The sequence below is a fragment of the Mobula hypostoma genome, chromosome 8 (genome assembly GCF_963921235.1).
Source record: "Mobula hypostoma chromosome 8, sMobHyp1.1, whole genome shotgun sequence".
NCBI lineage: Eukaryota > Metazoa > Chordata > Chondrichthyes > Myliobatiformes > Myliobatidae > Mobula > Mobula hypostoma.
This window is the reverse complement of record NC_086104.1, coordinates 109,277,263-109,292,381: the sequence shown is the minus strand read 5'-3', so window position 1 is coordinate 109,292,381 and position 15,119 is coordinate 109,277,263. Positions and strand designations below refer to the sequence as shown.

General features: G+C 43.9%; 1 protein-coding gene and 1 long non-coding RNA gene across 2 annotated transcripts in view; both read right to left on the bottom strand.

Moving 5' to 3' along the window:
• Positions 1-8,913, bottom strand: part of LOC134350200 (uncharacterized) — a 29,648-nt gene extending 20,735 nt beyond the window's left edge. Inside the window, exon 1 of the long non-coding RNA XR_010018844.1 lies at positions 8,862-8,913. This is a non-coding gene — a long non-coding RNA (uncharacterized LOC134350200). The remainder of the gene's footprint in view (positions 1-8,861) is intronic.
• Positions 1-15,119, bottom strand: part of LOC134351179 (centromere protein J-like) — a 434,406-nt gene that overhangs the window by 147,803 nt on the left and 271,484 nt on the right. The gene's annotated exons all lie outside the window — the stretch shown is intronic.

The following is a 15,119-nucleotide window of genomic DNA, read 5'->3' as shown; positions in this document are numbered from 1 at the left end:
CAGCCATTTTGATTCTGCATTTTATTTATGGCCCTTTACAAGAAACTTGAGACAGATGGTTAGCACAATACCACTACAGCGCCAGCAACCCGGGTTCCATTGTACGTAAGGAGTTTGTACGCTCTCCCCGTGACTACATGGGTTTCCTCTGGGTGCCCCAATTTCCTCTCTCATTCCAAAGACATACGGGTTAGTAGCTTAATGGGTGTAATTAGAGAACACAGACTTGTTGGACCAGAAGAGCCTGTTAGCATGCTGTATAGTCATAGAAAAGTACAGCACAGGAACAGGCCTTTGGCCCATCTAGTCTGTGCTGAACCATTTAGGCTGCCTACTCCCATCCATCTGCCCTCCTTACCCCTACCATCCAAACTTCTCTTAAAATGTTGAAATCAAACTCGCATGCACCACATGCTGGCAGCTCGTTTCATACTCTCCCGACCCTCTGAATGATGTTTTCCCTCAAGAACCCCTTAAACTTCCACCTTTCATCCTTAACCCATGACCTCTGGTTGTAGTCCCACCCAACCTCAGTGGAAAAAACCTGTTTGCATTTACCCTATCTATACCCTTTATAATTTTGTATTCCCCTATCAAATCTCCTCTTAATCTTCTATGTTCCAAGATATAAAATCCTAACCTATTTAGAAATTCTTTAAAACTCAAGTCCACCAGTCACGGTAACATCCTTGCCAATTTTCTCTGTACTCTTTCAATCTTATTTACATCTTTCCTGTAGGTAGGTGACCAAAATTGCACACAATACTCCAAATTAGGCCCCACTAACATCTTATACAACTTCAACGTAACATCCCACTTCCTGAACTCAATAAATTGATTTATGAAGGCCAATATGCCAAACACTTTCTTTACGACCTTATCGACCTGTGACACCACTTTCAATGAATAGTGTACCTGACGGAATATTCCCCAGGCTGCGCCACCAGGTGAGGGAAAAGATTGCTGAGCCTCTGATTAGGATCTTTATGTCCTCGTTGTCTACAGGAATGGTACCGGAGGATTGGAGGGAGGCAAATGTTGTCCCCTTGTTCAAAAAAGGTAGTAAGGATAGTCCGGGTAATTATAGACCAGTGAGCCTTACGTCTGTGGTGGGAAAGCTGTTGGAAAAGATTCTTAGAGATAGGCTCTAAGGACATTTAGAGAATCATGGTCTGATCAGGGACAGTCAGCATGGCTTTGTGAAGGGCAGATCGTGTCTAACATGCCTGATAGAGTTCTTTGAGGATGTGATCTATATGGATTTTAGTGATGCATTTGACAAGATTCCACACAGTAGGCTTATTCAGAAAGTCAGAAGGCATGGGATCCAGGGAAGTTTGGCCAGGTGGTTTCAGAGTTGGCTTGCCTGCAGAAGGCAGAGGGTCGTGGTGGAGAAAGTACATTCAGATTGGAGGGTTGTGACTTGTGGTGTCCCACAAGGATCTGTTCTGGGACCTCTACTTTTCGTGATTTTTATCAACGACCTGGATGTGGGGGTAGAAGGGTGGGTTTGGCAAGTTTGCAGATGACACAAAGGTTGGTGGTGTTGTAGATGGTGTAGAGGATTGTTGAAGATTGCAGAGAGACATTGATAGGATGCAGGAGTGGGCTGAGAAGTGGCAGATGGAGTTCAACCCGGAGAAGTGTGAGGTGGTACACTTTGGAAAGACAAACTCCAAGGCAGAGTACAAAGTAAATGGCAGGATACTTGGTAGTGTGGAGGAGCAGAGGGATCTGGGGGTACATGTCCACAGATCCCTGAAAATTGCCTCACAGGTAGATAGGGTAGTTAAGAAAGCTTATGGGGTGTTAGCTTTCATAAGTCGAGGGATAGAGTTTAAGAGTCACCAAGTAATGATGCAAATCTATAAAACTCTGGTTAGGCCACACTTGGAGTACTCTGTCCAGTTCTGGTCACCTCACTATAGGAAGGATGTGGAGGCATTGGAAAGGGTACAGAGGAGATTTACCAGGATGCTGCCTGGTTAGAGAGTATGCATTATGATCAGAGATTAAGGGAGCCAGGTCTTTACTCCTTGGAGAGAAGGAGGATGAGAGGAGACATGATAGAGGTATACAAGATATTAAGAGGAATAGATAGAGTGGACATCCAGCGCCTCTTCTCCAGGGCATCACTGCTCAATACAAGAGGACATGGCTTTAAAATAAGGGGTAGGAAGTTCAAGGGGGATATAGAGGAAGGTTTTTTACTCAGAGAGTGGTTGGTGCGTGGAATGCACTGCCTGAGTCAGTGGTGGAGGCAGATACACTAGTGAAATTTAAGAGACTACTAGACAGGTATATGGAAGAATTTAAGGTGGGGGTGTTATATGGGAGGCAGGGTTTGAGGGTCGGCACAACATTGTGGGCCAATGTTGTGTTCTATGTTCTATGTTCTATGTATTCCCAGGTCCCTTTGTTCTACTGCACTCCTGAATGTCCCACTGTTCACTGTGTAAGACCTATTCTGGTTGGTTCTACTGAGTGAAACACCTCTCACTTGTCTGCATTAAATTTCATCTCCCATTTTTCAGCAATTTTTTCGATCTGTCTCAAGCCTTGAGGGTTTATCCACCTGAATTTGCATCAAGACAGCAAACACCTCCTCCTCTACTCTGTATAGGGTCCATGAAGTTGACGCCATTTTGCCTCATTTCTGTAGACTCTGTGACCATCTCTTGAACAAATACAGATGCAAAAACAAATTATTTAAGACCTCCCACATTTCTTTTGGCTCCATACTTAAATTACAATTCTGATCTTGCAGAGGACCAATTTTGTCCCTTGCAATCCTTTTACTCATCTGTAGAACCCCTTAGGATTCTCCTTCACCTTGTCTGCGAGGGCAACCTCATGCCTTCTTTTAGCCCTCCTGATTCCTTCCCTAAGTGTTCCCTTGCATTTCTTATACGAGGGGTGATTGATAAGTTTGTGGCCTAAGGCAGAAGGAGTCAATTTTAGAAAACCTAGCCTAGCACAGTTATTTTTCAACATAGCCCCCTCCTACATGTACACACTTAGTCCAGCGGTCGTGGAGCATACGGATCCCTTCTTTGTAGAAGTGGTCCACAGCAGGGGTGATTGATAAGTTTGTGGCCTAAGGTAGAGGGAGGTGAGTTATTAACTTCAAACTTTCTGCATTATCACTCAAAGAGATGAATTGCACGTGCATGTAACGAGAGCGTCTTGGACCTCCAGGTGGTTCATAGCAGGGGTGATTGATAAGTTCGCAGCCTAAGGTAGATAGCGATGAGTTATACATGCACGTGGTTTTCTAAAATTGACTCCTTCTACCTTAGACCACGAACTTATCAATCACCCCTCGTACTCCATAAGTATCTCATTTGTTCCTACTGCCTATGCACCTTTTTTTCTCTTAACCAGGACATCAATATCTCTTGAAATCTAAGGTTCCCTACACTTGTTATCTTTACCCTTTATTCTGACAGACACATACAAGCTCCGTACTCTCAAAATTTCACTTTTGAAGGCCTCACACTTTCCAAATACACGTTTGCCAAAAAAACAGCCTGTCCCAATCCACACTTGCCAGATCCTTTCTCATACCATCTAAACTGGCCTTTCTCCAATTTAGAATTTTAACCCGCGGACCAGATCTATCTTTTTGCATATTAACTTTGAAACTAATGGCATTATGGTCACTGGTTGCAAGGTGTCCCCTACACAAACTTCTGTCACCTGCCCTGTCTGACTCCCCACCAGCAGATCTAGTATCATACACACTCTGCTTGGGATTTCTATGTACTGATTAAGAAAACGTTCCTGAACATGTTTTGGCAAACTCTATCCCATCTAGTCCTTTTACATTATGAGAGTCCCAGTCAATATGGGGAGTTAAAATCACCTACTATAACAACCTTATGGTTCTTGCAACAGTCTGCCATCTCTCTATAGGTTTGTTCCTCTAATCCCTCAGACTGTTGGGTTATCTGTAATACAGCCTCATACGTTCCACCCATAACACCTCATTAGATGAGTTCTCCTATCTGTCCTGACTGAGCACTGCTGTGGTATTTTCCCTGCCTAGTAACACCATGTGCTGACCTTTAATCCCTCCTGCTCTGTCATGGCTAAAACAATGGAACCCCAAAATGTTGAACTGCCAGTCCTGCCTCTCCCACTAATGGCTACAACATCATAATTCCAGGTGTTGATCCATGCCCTGGAGGTTGGTTGGTAAGGGTGCCAAAGGTTACGGGCAAAGGCAGGAGAATGGGATTGAGAGGGATAATAAACCAGTCATGATGGAATGGTGGAGCAGGTTCGATGGGCCGAATGGCTCATAGTCTCATGGTCAAAACTTTCCAAACTAATCAACAAACTTTAAAACCTAGGCCTCTATACCTCTTTTGCAAAAGGATCCTCAACTTCCTTAACAGAAGACATGATCAGTGTGGATTGGAAATACCATCTCCACCTCACTAACAGCCAAGGGAGGTACACCTTGAGAACGTAGTCTCAGCTCACTGCTCTACTGTCCTTACACTTATGACTGGAGGCTAGGCACAGCTCAAAAACACCATCTATAAATTTGCCAGTGCTATCGCTGTTGTGTTGACAAAATGCCAGATGGTGTCAAGGAGGTGTAGAGGAGTCAGATCGGCTGGTTAAGTGTGACCGCAACAACAACCTTGCACTCAACAGCGGCAAGACCAAGGAATTGCCTTCTTGACCAAGGAATCAAGAGAACACACACCCTTCCTCATCAAAGGGTTTGTGGCGGAAAGGGAGATCAGCTTCAAGCTCCAGAGCGTCAGCATCTCAGAGGACCTACCTTGGGCCCGATACATTGATGTGATCACTCCAGCGGCTCTGCTTCATTCGGAGTTGGTGGAGATTTAGAACGTCACCAATACCCTTGCAAATTTGTGCAGGTGAATGGTGGAGAGCTTCCTGACTTGTATGAAGGCTCCAATGCACAAGGGACGGCAGAGGGCTATAAGCTCTGACAGTTCCATCGTCAAGATAACCCTCCCCACCATTGAGAACATCTGCAAGAGACGGTGCCTCATGAAGATGCCATCCATCCCTCAACACCCAGTACCTGCCCTTTTCCCATTATTACATCAGCCTGAAGACCCACACTCAATGTTTTAGGAACAGCTTTTACCCCTGCCATCAGAATGGTCCATGAACAATGAGCACTACATTGTTAATCTACAATTAATTCCTTGGACTTCCTTTTGTCTCAATTTATTTATTTTTGTAACTTTTAGTAATTTCTACACTACTGTGCAAAAGTCTTAGACGTCTCAGCTATATATACATGCTTAAGACTTTTGCACGGTGCTGTATTTGTCGCCGTGGAGCAGAGAGCGAGTTTGCAAATCTGGAGTGATCAATAAGCCAATCGTCGGAATCAAATGACCTTGCCTGGACTGTCACCAGCCCCTGGCACTCCTTCTCTGCCACCTGTCCCACACCCCTCCTGCGGCACGCCACCCTGGCCATTCCCAAACGTCCTGTGCTCCTGTCAAATTTACAAACTCAGTCTTCACTCCATGTTGACAAATGCAATACTGTGCAAATGTCTGAGGCATCCTAGCTGTGCCTAAGGCTGTATCTTGTATTGCACTGCACTGCTGCCACAAAAGGACAACTTTGTGACTCTTGTCAGTGATAATAAAGGTAATTCTGATTCTGACCCTGGGCTGCCTGTGGTCTCATCCACTGGCACACACCCAGCTGGATGCAGAGGCCAGGGAACTGCAAGTGTCTGTGGGGCCATTTTGAAAAATCTCTTTAACCAGAAGTATTTAAAAATTATTTTAATTGACAAATTACTTTAAATGAATAGCCCCCAAAATATAGGGAAATACTTACACAGCAATTAAAACTTTGAACTAAAGTAGAGTGATTTGTGGAATAAAAATCATTTTCCCTCCCCGTGTCTGCAGGCTGAAATACTTGTTGAGCTCAGTGAGGGGCATAACCATTGATTGATTGATTGAGGTATGGCACGGAACAGGCCATCCAGCTTGTCAAGCCGCCCTGCCCAGCAACCCCTGACTTAACCCCAGCCTAATGACAGGACAAAGTTACAATGACCAGTTAACTGACCGACGGGTACGTCTTTGGACTGTGGGAGGAAACCAGAGCACCCGGAGGAAACCCACGCGGTCACGGGGAGAACATACAAACTCCTTACAGGCAGCAATGGGAATTGAACCCAGGTCGCTGGTACTACAAAGCATTGTGCTAACCACTACAGTATCGTGATAGGAGGGAAGAATAGAGGGAATATCAGCAGTAAGTCTTTTACACAGAGGGTGCATGGAATACACTGCAAGGGATGGTGGTAGAGGTAGATACATTAAAGACGTTGAAGAATTTCTTAGATTGGAACATGGATGATAGGAAATGGAGAGATATGTAGGAGGAAAATGTTAGATTGACCTTGGAGTAGGTTTACAGGCGTGGGCTGAAGGACCTGTCCTGTGCTGTAAAGTCCCATGTTCGATGGTTTATGTCTCCAATCCTATTCAGTCAAACGCAGTGATTCCCAAAGAAATGTTAACAAGAAAGGGGCTACCATCACATTTCAGCGTCGTCTGAACTAGAGCCCCTGTTAAACCAGGGCCGTACTTCCATGGGAACAACAAAGAAGGCGAGGGCACACGAACTGACAGTGCCCTGGGAGGAGCCTCAGGAGGAGGCAGGATAGAAGGCAAAGTGCATTCCCGTTGGAGTGGACTGCTGGGACTTCGCCGGACAGTCTCTTCGGTGCATTGGGCATCACTGGTACAAGGAGGCAGAGGGCCATTGCGAACACCCCAGGGTGGCTCTGGATGAAGACAGTAAGCCCATGGGGACCTGCAGCACCTGATTCCTGAATACAAGTCATGGATTGATCAGCAGTGGCTGGGCCGCCTGGGTGAGAGTGTCTGATGCTGAAAGATCCAAAACACCCGATGACCCCAGGTTACATTGCTGATGATGTGGTCAGAGCATAGTGAGATACTATTCTTCATAAAATATAGCATACGCTTAAAGCACAGATAAGGAATAAAATGTGCATAAACACCAGCATGTATTTACAATGTAAACAGCGTTATTAAAAAGTGGTTTGAAGTGTTTACAGAGCAGTGACCTGGGTAATAGATAGATGGGGTGGCGGGGCGGGGGGTGGAATAGCATGGTTGATCAGATTGACTGACTGGGGAAGAACCTTTTAAGATGGTGTGAGTTTTTTGCTTTAATTGCATCAGTTTATAAAGTGACACAAACACTTGGAACCCAATATGTCAGTGCTGTTGTGGGAGCGGAAACTACCATGGTGCAAAATCGACTTTCTCCCATTCCGGCTGAAATGTCTCCTGCCTCCCTTTAGTCCAATATTGTAGGTTTGGGACACTAGAATTATCAGACTTAGAGTAGTGATGTGATTGATCAACTCTGTTTTGATCCTGTACTCAGCATCTCAATGCGATCCCAGCCAGTTGCTCTGAATAAGACCATATGATATCAGAGCAGAATTAGGCCATTCAGCCCATCAGCTGCTTTACCATTCCATCATGGCTAATTACCTCTCAATCCCATTCTCCTGCCTTCTCTCCGTAACCTATCAAACTTTGCCTTAAATATATCCAATGAATTGACTTCTACAACTATCTGTGGCAATGAATTCCAAAGATTTACCATCCTCTGGCTAAAGAATTTCCTCCTCATCTCTGTTCTAAAGGGATATCCTGTGTCCTCTGGTCTGAGACTACACCACAAATGGGAACATCCTACCCATGTAAAAACATTGGCCACTGTTACATCAGCTTTACATCTTTCATTCTTCAGGCTACCAGTGCTGCTGAGAAACATGTCCATATGCTCACCCTGACCTGAGGCCCAGGGAGTCAGTGCAGAAGAGGAGATGGTTGAGGTAGAGCTACCAAAATGCCTTGTTAATGGGAGAGGCCAGAGGAGAACATCCAGACTGGTTCAAGGTGACAGTAACTCAAGTAACCACATTTTACAACAGTGATGTGCAGAAGAGCATCTCTGGATGTACAACATGTCGAACCCTGAAGTGGACAGGCTACAGCAGCAGAAGACCATGAACATGCGGTGTACAGGAGGTATCTATGACTATGGCCACGAGTGTGTGCTCATGGATAAGTACCTCATTTTCTGACTATGATCTTGTCCCACTTTAGAACTTAAATATATAGTTTAGGCTAATTATATACACTCCATTTTGCTAGAAGTCCTTTGGAAGCTATGCTAATCTGAGACTTCCTCAGCTCTTATAGATAAATGTTGAATATCCTATTATTCACGTAACACGAGAACTGTTCTTTCCATGACCAGTGGTTTTTATTGCTCAATCAATATCATCAAGAATAAATTAAATGACTCTTCATGTAACAGATGCAGCAAGCTGGCAACCACACTCACATTAAAACAACTCAGCAAATCAAAACAAATACTGGTAATTGAAAGGCTTTCATGTATTATTGAAAGCCTGTTCAGACCCGATGAGGTAGAAGTTCTTCTTCAATGGCTCCAATGACTAATCTCGTGCACCTCAGTTTGCATCTCTGCCCCTGAAGCACAGAACTGGAATCCTCACCTCAATAGATGCAAACAACAGGAATTCTGCAGATGCTGGAAATTCAAGCAACACACATCAATAGATGCAATTTTCTTCTCTTCTATGAACAGCCCAGATGAGGGATATTGAGATACAAACTGCAATCACATAACAAAATTCAGAAACAAGAGAACATCTGTCAACTGTCTGCTCCTGCATCATAACTCTCCAACCCCAGACTCCAGCTGTTTTTAAAAGACTTGTATTTTTTCTCTGACTGGCAAATCATTACAATATATATATAATTTTAACTAACCTTTTCCAGATGTGTTTTGAGTTTGCTTTTTATTCATTTGTATGCCCCTCTGTCCTGACCTGTTTTATAAGTTATCCATCCTATTTAATGCTTTACATACCTTGATCTGTGCAACTGTTTAATTATTTTCTATAACAGTAGACTTTGAACGCGTCTCGGTGTTGCAGGTGGCATTTAGTTTACTGGAGACATGTTTTTTTTTGTTTTTCCTACCGTACTGTGCAAAAATCTCAGGCACCCTAGATTTTTCATATGGTTTCAGATGGTATGGCCTCCAGAGCCCCTGATCCCAACACCACCGAGGCTGTCTGGGATTACCTGGAGAGACCGGAACAAGGAAGACAAATTTCACAACACATGCCTGTGGTAACAAACCTGATTCTGAAATCTTCACAAGAAACGTGGCAAGTTCTCCAACCTACCAGCTAATTTTCTTACAAAACTGCATGACGGTGTACCGAAGAGAATCAATGCAGTTTGAAAGGCAAGGGTAGTCACGCCAAATATTGATGTGATTTATTTTTTTACAGTTCACTGCTCTTTATAGTACATCTTTTGATATCTAGAAACTTCATTTCATTAATTTTGAAAGCATCTTGGCTTTAAAGAATTTTTATACATATGCCCAAGACTTTTGCACAGTACTGTCCATGCACTTTTACCAGGTATTTCTCCTAGAAATTCACAATCCTGCAAATATAGTGCAACTAATCAGTAGAATCATTAACTTTAATTGCTGTGTATCTATAGTAACACATACAAAATGCTGGAGGACCTCAGCAGGTTAGGCAGCATCTATAGAGAGGAATAAACAGTCGACATTTTGGGCGGAGACCCTTTGTCAGGACTGGAAAGGAAGGTGGAAAAAGGCAGAATAAGAAGGTGGGGAGAGGGGAAGGAGTACCAACTTGCTAGTGATAGGCGAGATCAGGTGAGGGGGAGAAGGTAGGTGAGGTGAAATGAGAAGCTGGGAGGTGATAGGTGGAAAAGTAAAGAGCTGAAGAAGGAGGAATCTGATTGGAGAGGAGACTGTGAGGGAAAGGGAAGGCAGACGGGCAGAAGGGGAGGTGACAGGCTGCTGAAGAGAAGAGAAGACATTGGCTGGAAGCCAGAATGGTAAATGGAAAAAGAGAGAAGGGGGAGGGGAAAGAAATTTTGGAGTTCAAGAAATCGATATTCATGCCATTAGGTTGGGGGCTACCCAAACGGAATATGAGGTGTTGCTCTTCTACCTAAGAATGGCCCCATTATGGTAGTAGAGGACGCCATGGACTGACATGTGGGAATGGGTATGGAAAGGGGAATTAAAATGCTTGGCCACCGGGATACCCTGCCTATTGCGAACAGAGTAAAGGTGCTCGATAAAGTGATATCACGTATTCTACTGCACTGTTTATGTAGCCAAACAGTTTGCAGTGTTAAGTTTGTCAATTACTCTCAAGCAGTATTTAGATATTGCAATTGATAAGCTGGCTTTACTGCAAGTTAGCATTAAGTTATTTCGAAAGAAAACTAACAAATCATATCCCTTTCATCTTAAGTCATGGTGGGTTTGACAATGTGCCTTAACGTAGTAAATTTTAAATATTTGCCCCTGTGATTCCTTGGAGGCTGACGACAGAACATCTTTTGGTAGGGTGAACCTCACAAGGCGTCAGGTCCTGGTGGTGTACGTGGTGGGGTTCTGAAGGCCTGTGCCAACCAACAACAGGTGTGTTCAAGGACATCTTCAGTCTCTCACTGCTGCAGTCAGAAGTTCCCACCTGCGTCAAAAGGGCAACAATCATACCAGTGCCCAAGGAGAGCTGGGTGAGGTGTCTCAGTGACCATCGCCCAGTGGCATTCACATCGACTGCCTAGGCAAGGACCTGGTCCCACTCAATTTGACTATCACCTCAATAGGTCTATAGTGGATACAATCTCACTACACCTTGGACCTCCTGAATAACAGCAATGCCTACGTCAGGCTGCTGTTTATTGATTACATCTCAGCGCATCAACACCATTATACCTTCAGTACTAATCAATAAGCGTAAAAAATATGGGCTTCTTCTTCTTCTACAACTCGATGCTTGGCCTCCTCACCAGGAGACCACAGATCAGAAATAGCATCTCCCCCTCAATGACAGTCAACACTGGCACACCTCAAGGATGAGTGCTTAGCCCACTCTCTACACCCCCGACTGAATGGCCATGCACAGCCCAAACACCATCTATAAATTTGCTGATGACACAGCTATTGCCGGCAGAATTTCAGAAAGACACGGGGAGGTGTATATGAGTGAGGTAGATCAATTGGATCAGTGGTCGCAGCAACAACCTTGCACTCAACGTCGGGAAGACCAAGGAATTGATGGAGGACTTCAGGAAGGGGCAACCGAGGAAACTCACACTAGTCCTCATCAAAGGGTCAGAAGTGGAAAAGGTGAGCAGTTTCAGGTTCTTGAATGTCAACATCTCTGAAGATCTATCCTGCACCCACCATACTGATGTAGTTACAAAGTAGGCACAAGGAATTTATTAGAAGTTTAAGGAGACTTGGTATGACATGAAGGACTCTTGCAAATTTTTGCAGATGTACTGTGTAGAGATTCTAACTGGCTGCATCACCATCTGGTAAGGAGGGGTCAATGCACAGGATCAGAAAAAGCTGCAGAAAATTGCAAACTCAGCCTCCCCAGTTTTTGAGGACATCTTAAAAAGACAATGCCACCACTCAGGACACACCCTGTTCTCACTCCTCAAGAGGTACAGGAACCTGTAGACAAACACTCAACATTTTAGCAGCCGTTTCTTCCGCTCTGCCATCAGATTTCTGAATGGACAACAAACCCATGAGCACAACCTCATGATGTACACTACAAACAACAGGAATTCTGCAGATGCTGGAAATTCAAGCAACACACATCAAAGTTGCTGGTGAACGCAGCAGGCCAGGCAGCATCTCTAGGAAGAGGCGCAGTCGACATTTCAGGCCGAGACCCTTCGTCAGGACTAACTGAAGGAAGAGTGAGTAAGGGATTTGAAAGCTGGAGGGGGAGGGGGAGATCCAAAATGATAGGAGAAGACAGGAGGGGGAGGGATAGAGCCGAGAGCTGGACAGGTGATAGGCAGAAGGGGATACGAGAGGATCATGGGACAGGAGGTCCGGGAAGAAAGACGGGGGGGGGGGGTGACCCAGAGGATGGGCAAGAGGTATATTCAGAGAGACAGAGGGAGAAAAAGGAGAGTGAGAGAAAGAATGTGTGCATAAAAAAGAGTAACAGATGGGGTACGAGGGGGAGGTGGGGCCCCAGCGGAAGTTAGAGAAGTCAATGTTCATGCCATCAGGTTGGAGGCTACCCAGACGGAATATAAGGTGTTGTTCCTCCAACCTGAGTGTGGCTTCATCTTTACAGTAGAGGAGGCCGTGGATAGCATCCTCTCGTATCCCCTTCTGCCTATCACCTGTCCAGCTCTCGGCTCTATCCCTCCTCCTCCTGTCTTCTCCTATCATTTTGGATCTCCCCCTCCCCCTCCAGCTTTCAAATCCCTTACTCACTCTTCCTTCAGTTAGTCCTGACGAAGGGTCTCGGCCTGAAACGTCGACTGCGCCTCTTCCTAGAGATGCTGCCTGGCCTGCTGCGTTCACCAGCAACTTTGAGATGTACACTACATCTATTTCTTCCCTTTTTTGTGGTTATTTTATTATGTATTGCAATGTACTGCCGCCACAAAACAGCAAATTTCGTGACATATGCTGGTGATATTAAACCTGTCTCTAGTTCTAATTCTGATTCTGTAATGGGCTAGATGTTGCTGACTCAATCTTCCAGCTGGTTTTGCTCTCTCAGTCTCCCCATTCCCACACCTGCAAAGGTGCGAATACAAATAGCTTAGAGCACCTGAGATCTTAGGAGCACACTGAGCAGCTGCCATCTTCAGCAAGGTGTTGTGAAAGAAATAAGGGCAGTTTATTTTCTTTCAAATGCCTTTCATTCGGAATTATTTTAAAATATTAAAAATTTACTAAGCAACTAAATGCATTGAAAAGTTATTGGTTTTAAAGATTAGTTGTATTTGTCATGTACAGTAAAACATACAGTGAAATGTGTTGTTTTGCGCTGATGACCAACACAGTCCGAAGATTGTGCTGGGGGAAGCCATAAGTGTTGCTATGCTTCCATTGCGAACAAAACACAGGCCCCTGCTTCTAACCCATACATCTCTGGAATGGGGAAGAGGAGAAAACTAGTGCGCCAGGAGGAAATGGGGAGAATGTACAAACTCCCCACAGACAATGGTGAGATTTGAACCCTGACCACCAGTGTTGCGGCAACTGATCTGCTACCAAGCCATATTTATCTTAGCAAATAAAACAAGAATTAAACACTGAAAGCAGAACCAAATAACAGGATTAGATTAAAGCAAATTATTCTTTTAAAGGAGTAACCCACTTCCCTTGCATAAAAATTCACACCTCTGTGACCATAACTTAATCATGTTACAATGGGTCTGGGATCACGTGCAGGGTTAGAGCAGGCACAGAACTGGAGAAGTGAACACCTAGTGTAATGTCGCAAGAATAGACCGCATTGGTCTCCACAGAGTACACCGACCCAGTTAATTCTGCCTTGCAGGTCTCAAGATGCATTCGTGAGCAAGAGACTCTTAACTGAATCAGCACTAGAAGGAGTCATTATACCTGGAGGTGTATTAATGACAGTCTCCTTTTCCAACTTATGAATGATAAATGAGGGTTTTATTGAGGATAAACGTGTAGGTATTGCAGTATTATTTATTAAACAGTGAAGCTTCATGAAATTCAATGCAAAATGCAATATACAGTGCTGTGAAAAGTCTTGGGTATATATATAGCTGGGGTACCTAAGGCTTTTGCACAGTTCCGTAACCTTTCACAGATTTCATTCACATTTAGTATGTGAGTGATGATAAACCTGATTCTAATATGGGTCTCCGTTATGAACTGAGAGTGGGGAGGGGGCAGGGATGGATATATAACTAAGTACTGTAAACTGATGAAAATGAACTCGCAAGCACAAAACACCGCAGGAGTAAGAGAGGTTGCAGCTGGTGTGATGAGGCAGGTGGAGACTCACACTACTGGGGAAGTTAGGCAATTTGTGACTTCTTTTAAGAAGAAATCGAGCTATCTTTTAGTATCTAGCTTCCTCCCCCTTCCTTTCCAGTCCTGATGAAGTGTCTCGGCCCAAGGCGTCTCAGCTGTTTATTCATTTCCATAGATGTTGCACTCCTCCAGCATTTTTCCTGTGCTGCTCTTAACGTCTGTTGTACCGACTAAAGCTGAGCCATATAAAAGCTGCAACTGGGAAACACAAAAGTCCTTATTCACAAAGCAAACATTCCAAAGAAAGTGTGTCCAGAAGAGTCTGAGTGAATCTCATTCTCCTGACATGATGATTTACACTGCTTCAACACAAAGATAACAATAACAATTAAATACAGTTTCAGTTACTAAAATCAGCTACTTTAACATTTGGAATATAGTCAGGTATATTTACAGAATTACATATTTACAATGGTAGCACATCCCAAGTATCAGAACCCCTTTGAATAGTCAATGCCGGTATCTGGTTCAAAAGCCTCAGAGTAAAAGTTGCAGAAGGTTAAAGGACAACGTAGATGGGTCCTGAACTGTCCATTAAGTGGCATGGATACACCTTTAACAATGTGCTGATAGTAAGAGTGTTCATCTGTTATACACACAAAATGCTGGAGAACTCAGCAGGCCAGGCAGCTTCCGTGGAAAAGAGTAAACAATCAGTATTTCATCAGGACCCTAATCAATCCGAAAGGTCCACTATTTACTCTTTTCCACTGATTCTGCCTGGCCTGCTGAAGTTCCTCCTGCATTTAGTGTGCATTGCTTTGATTTCCAGCATCTGCAGATTTTTTTCTCTTGTTTGTGAAGAACATTCATCTGTCATCTTCCCCTTGTGGAAATCCAATGGGACAGAATCCAAATGACTGATTTCACCAGTCACAAAGTATCAACTGGAAGTTAAATTGTGTGCAGATTTTATTCCGAGGAAACTGGCTCTCATTTTAGTTCAAAGTTCAATGTATATATCATCATACACGACCCTGAGATTAATTTTCTTGTGGGCATTCACAGTAGAACAAAGAGATATAATAGAATCAGTGAAAAACTACACAAAGACTGACAAACAACCCAATGTACAAAAGAAGACAAATTGTGCAAATACAAAAATAAATAAATAACTAAATAATACTGAG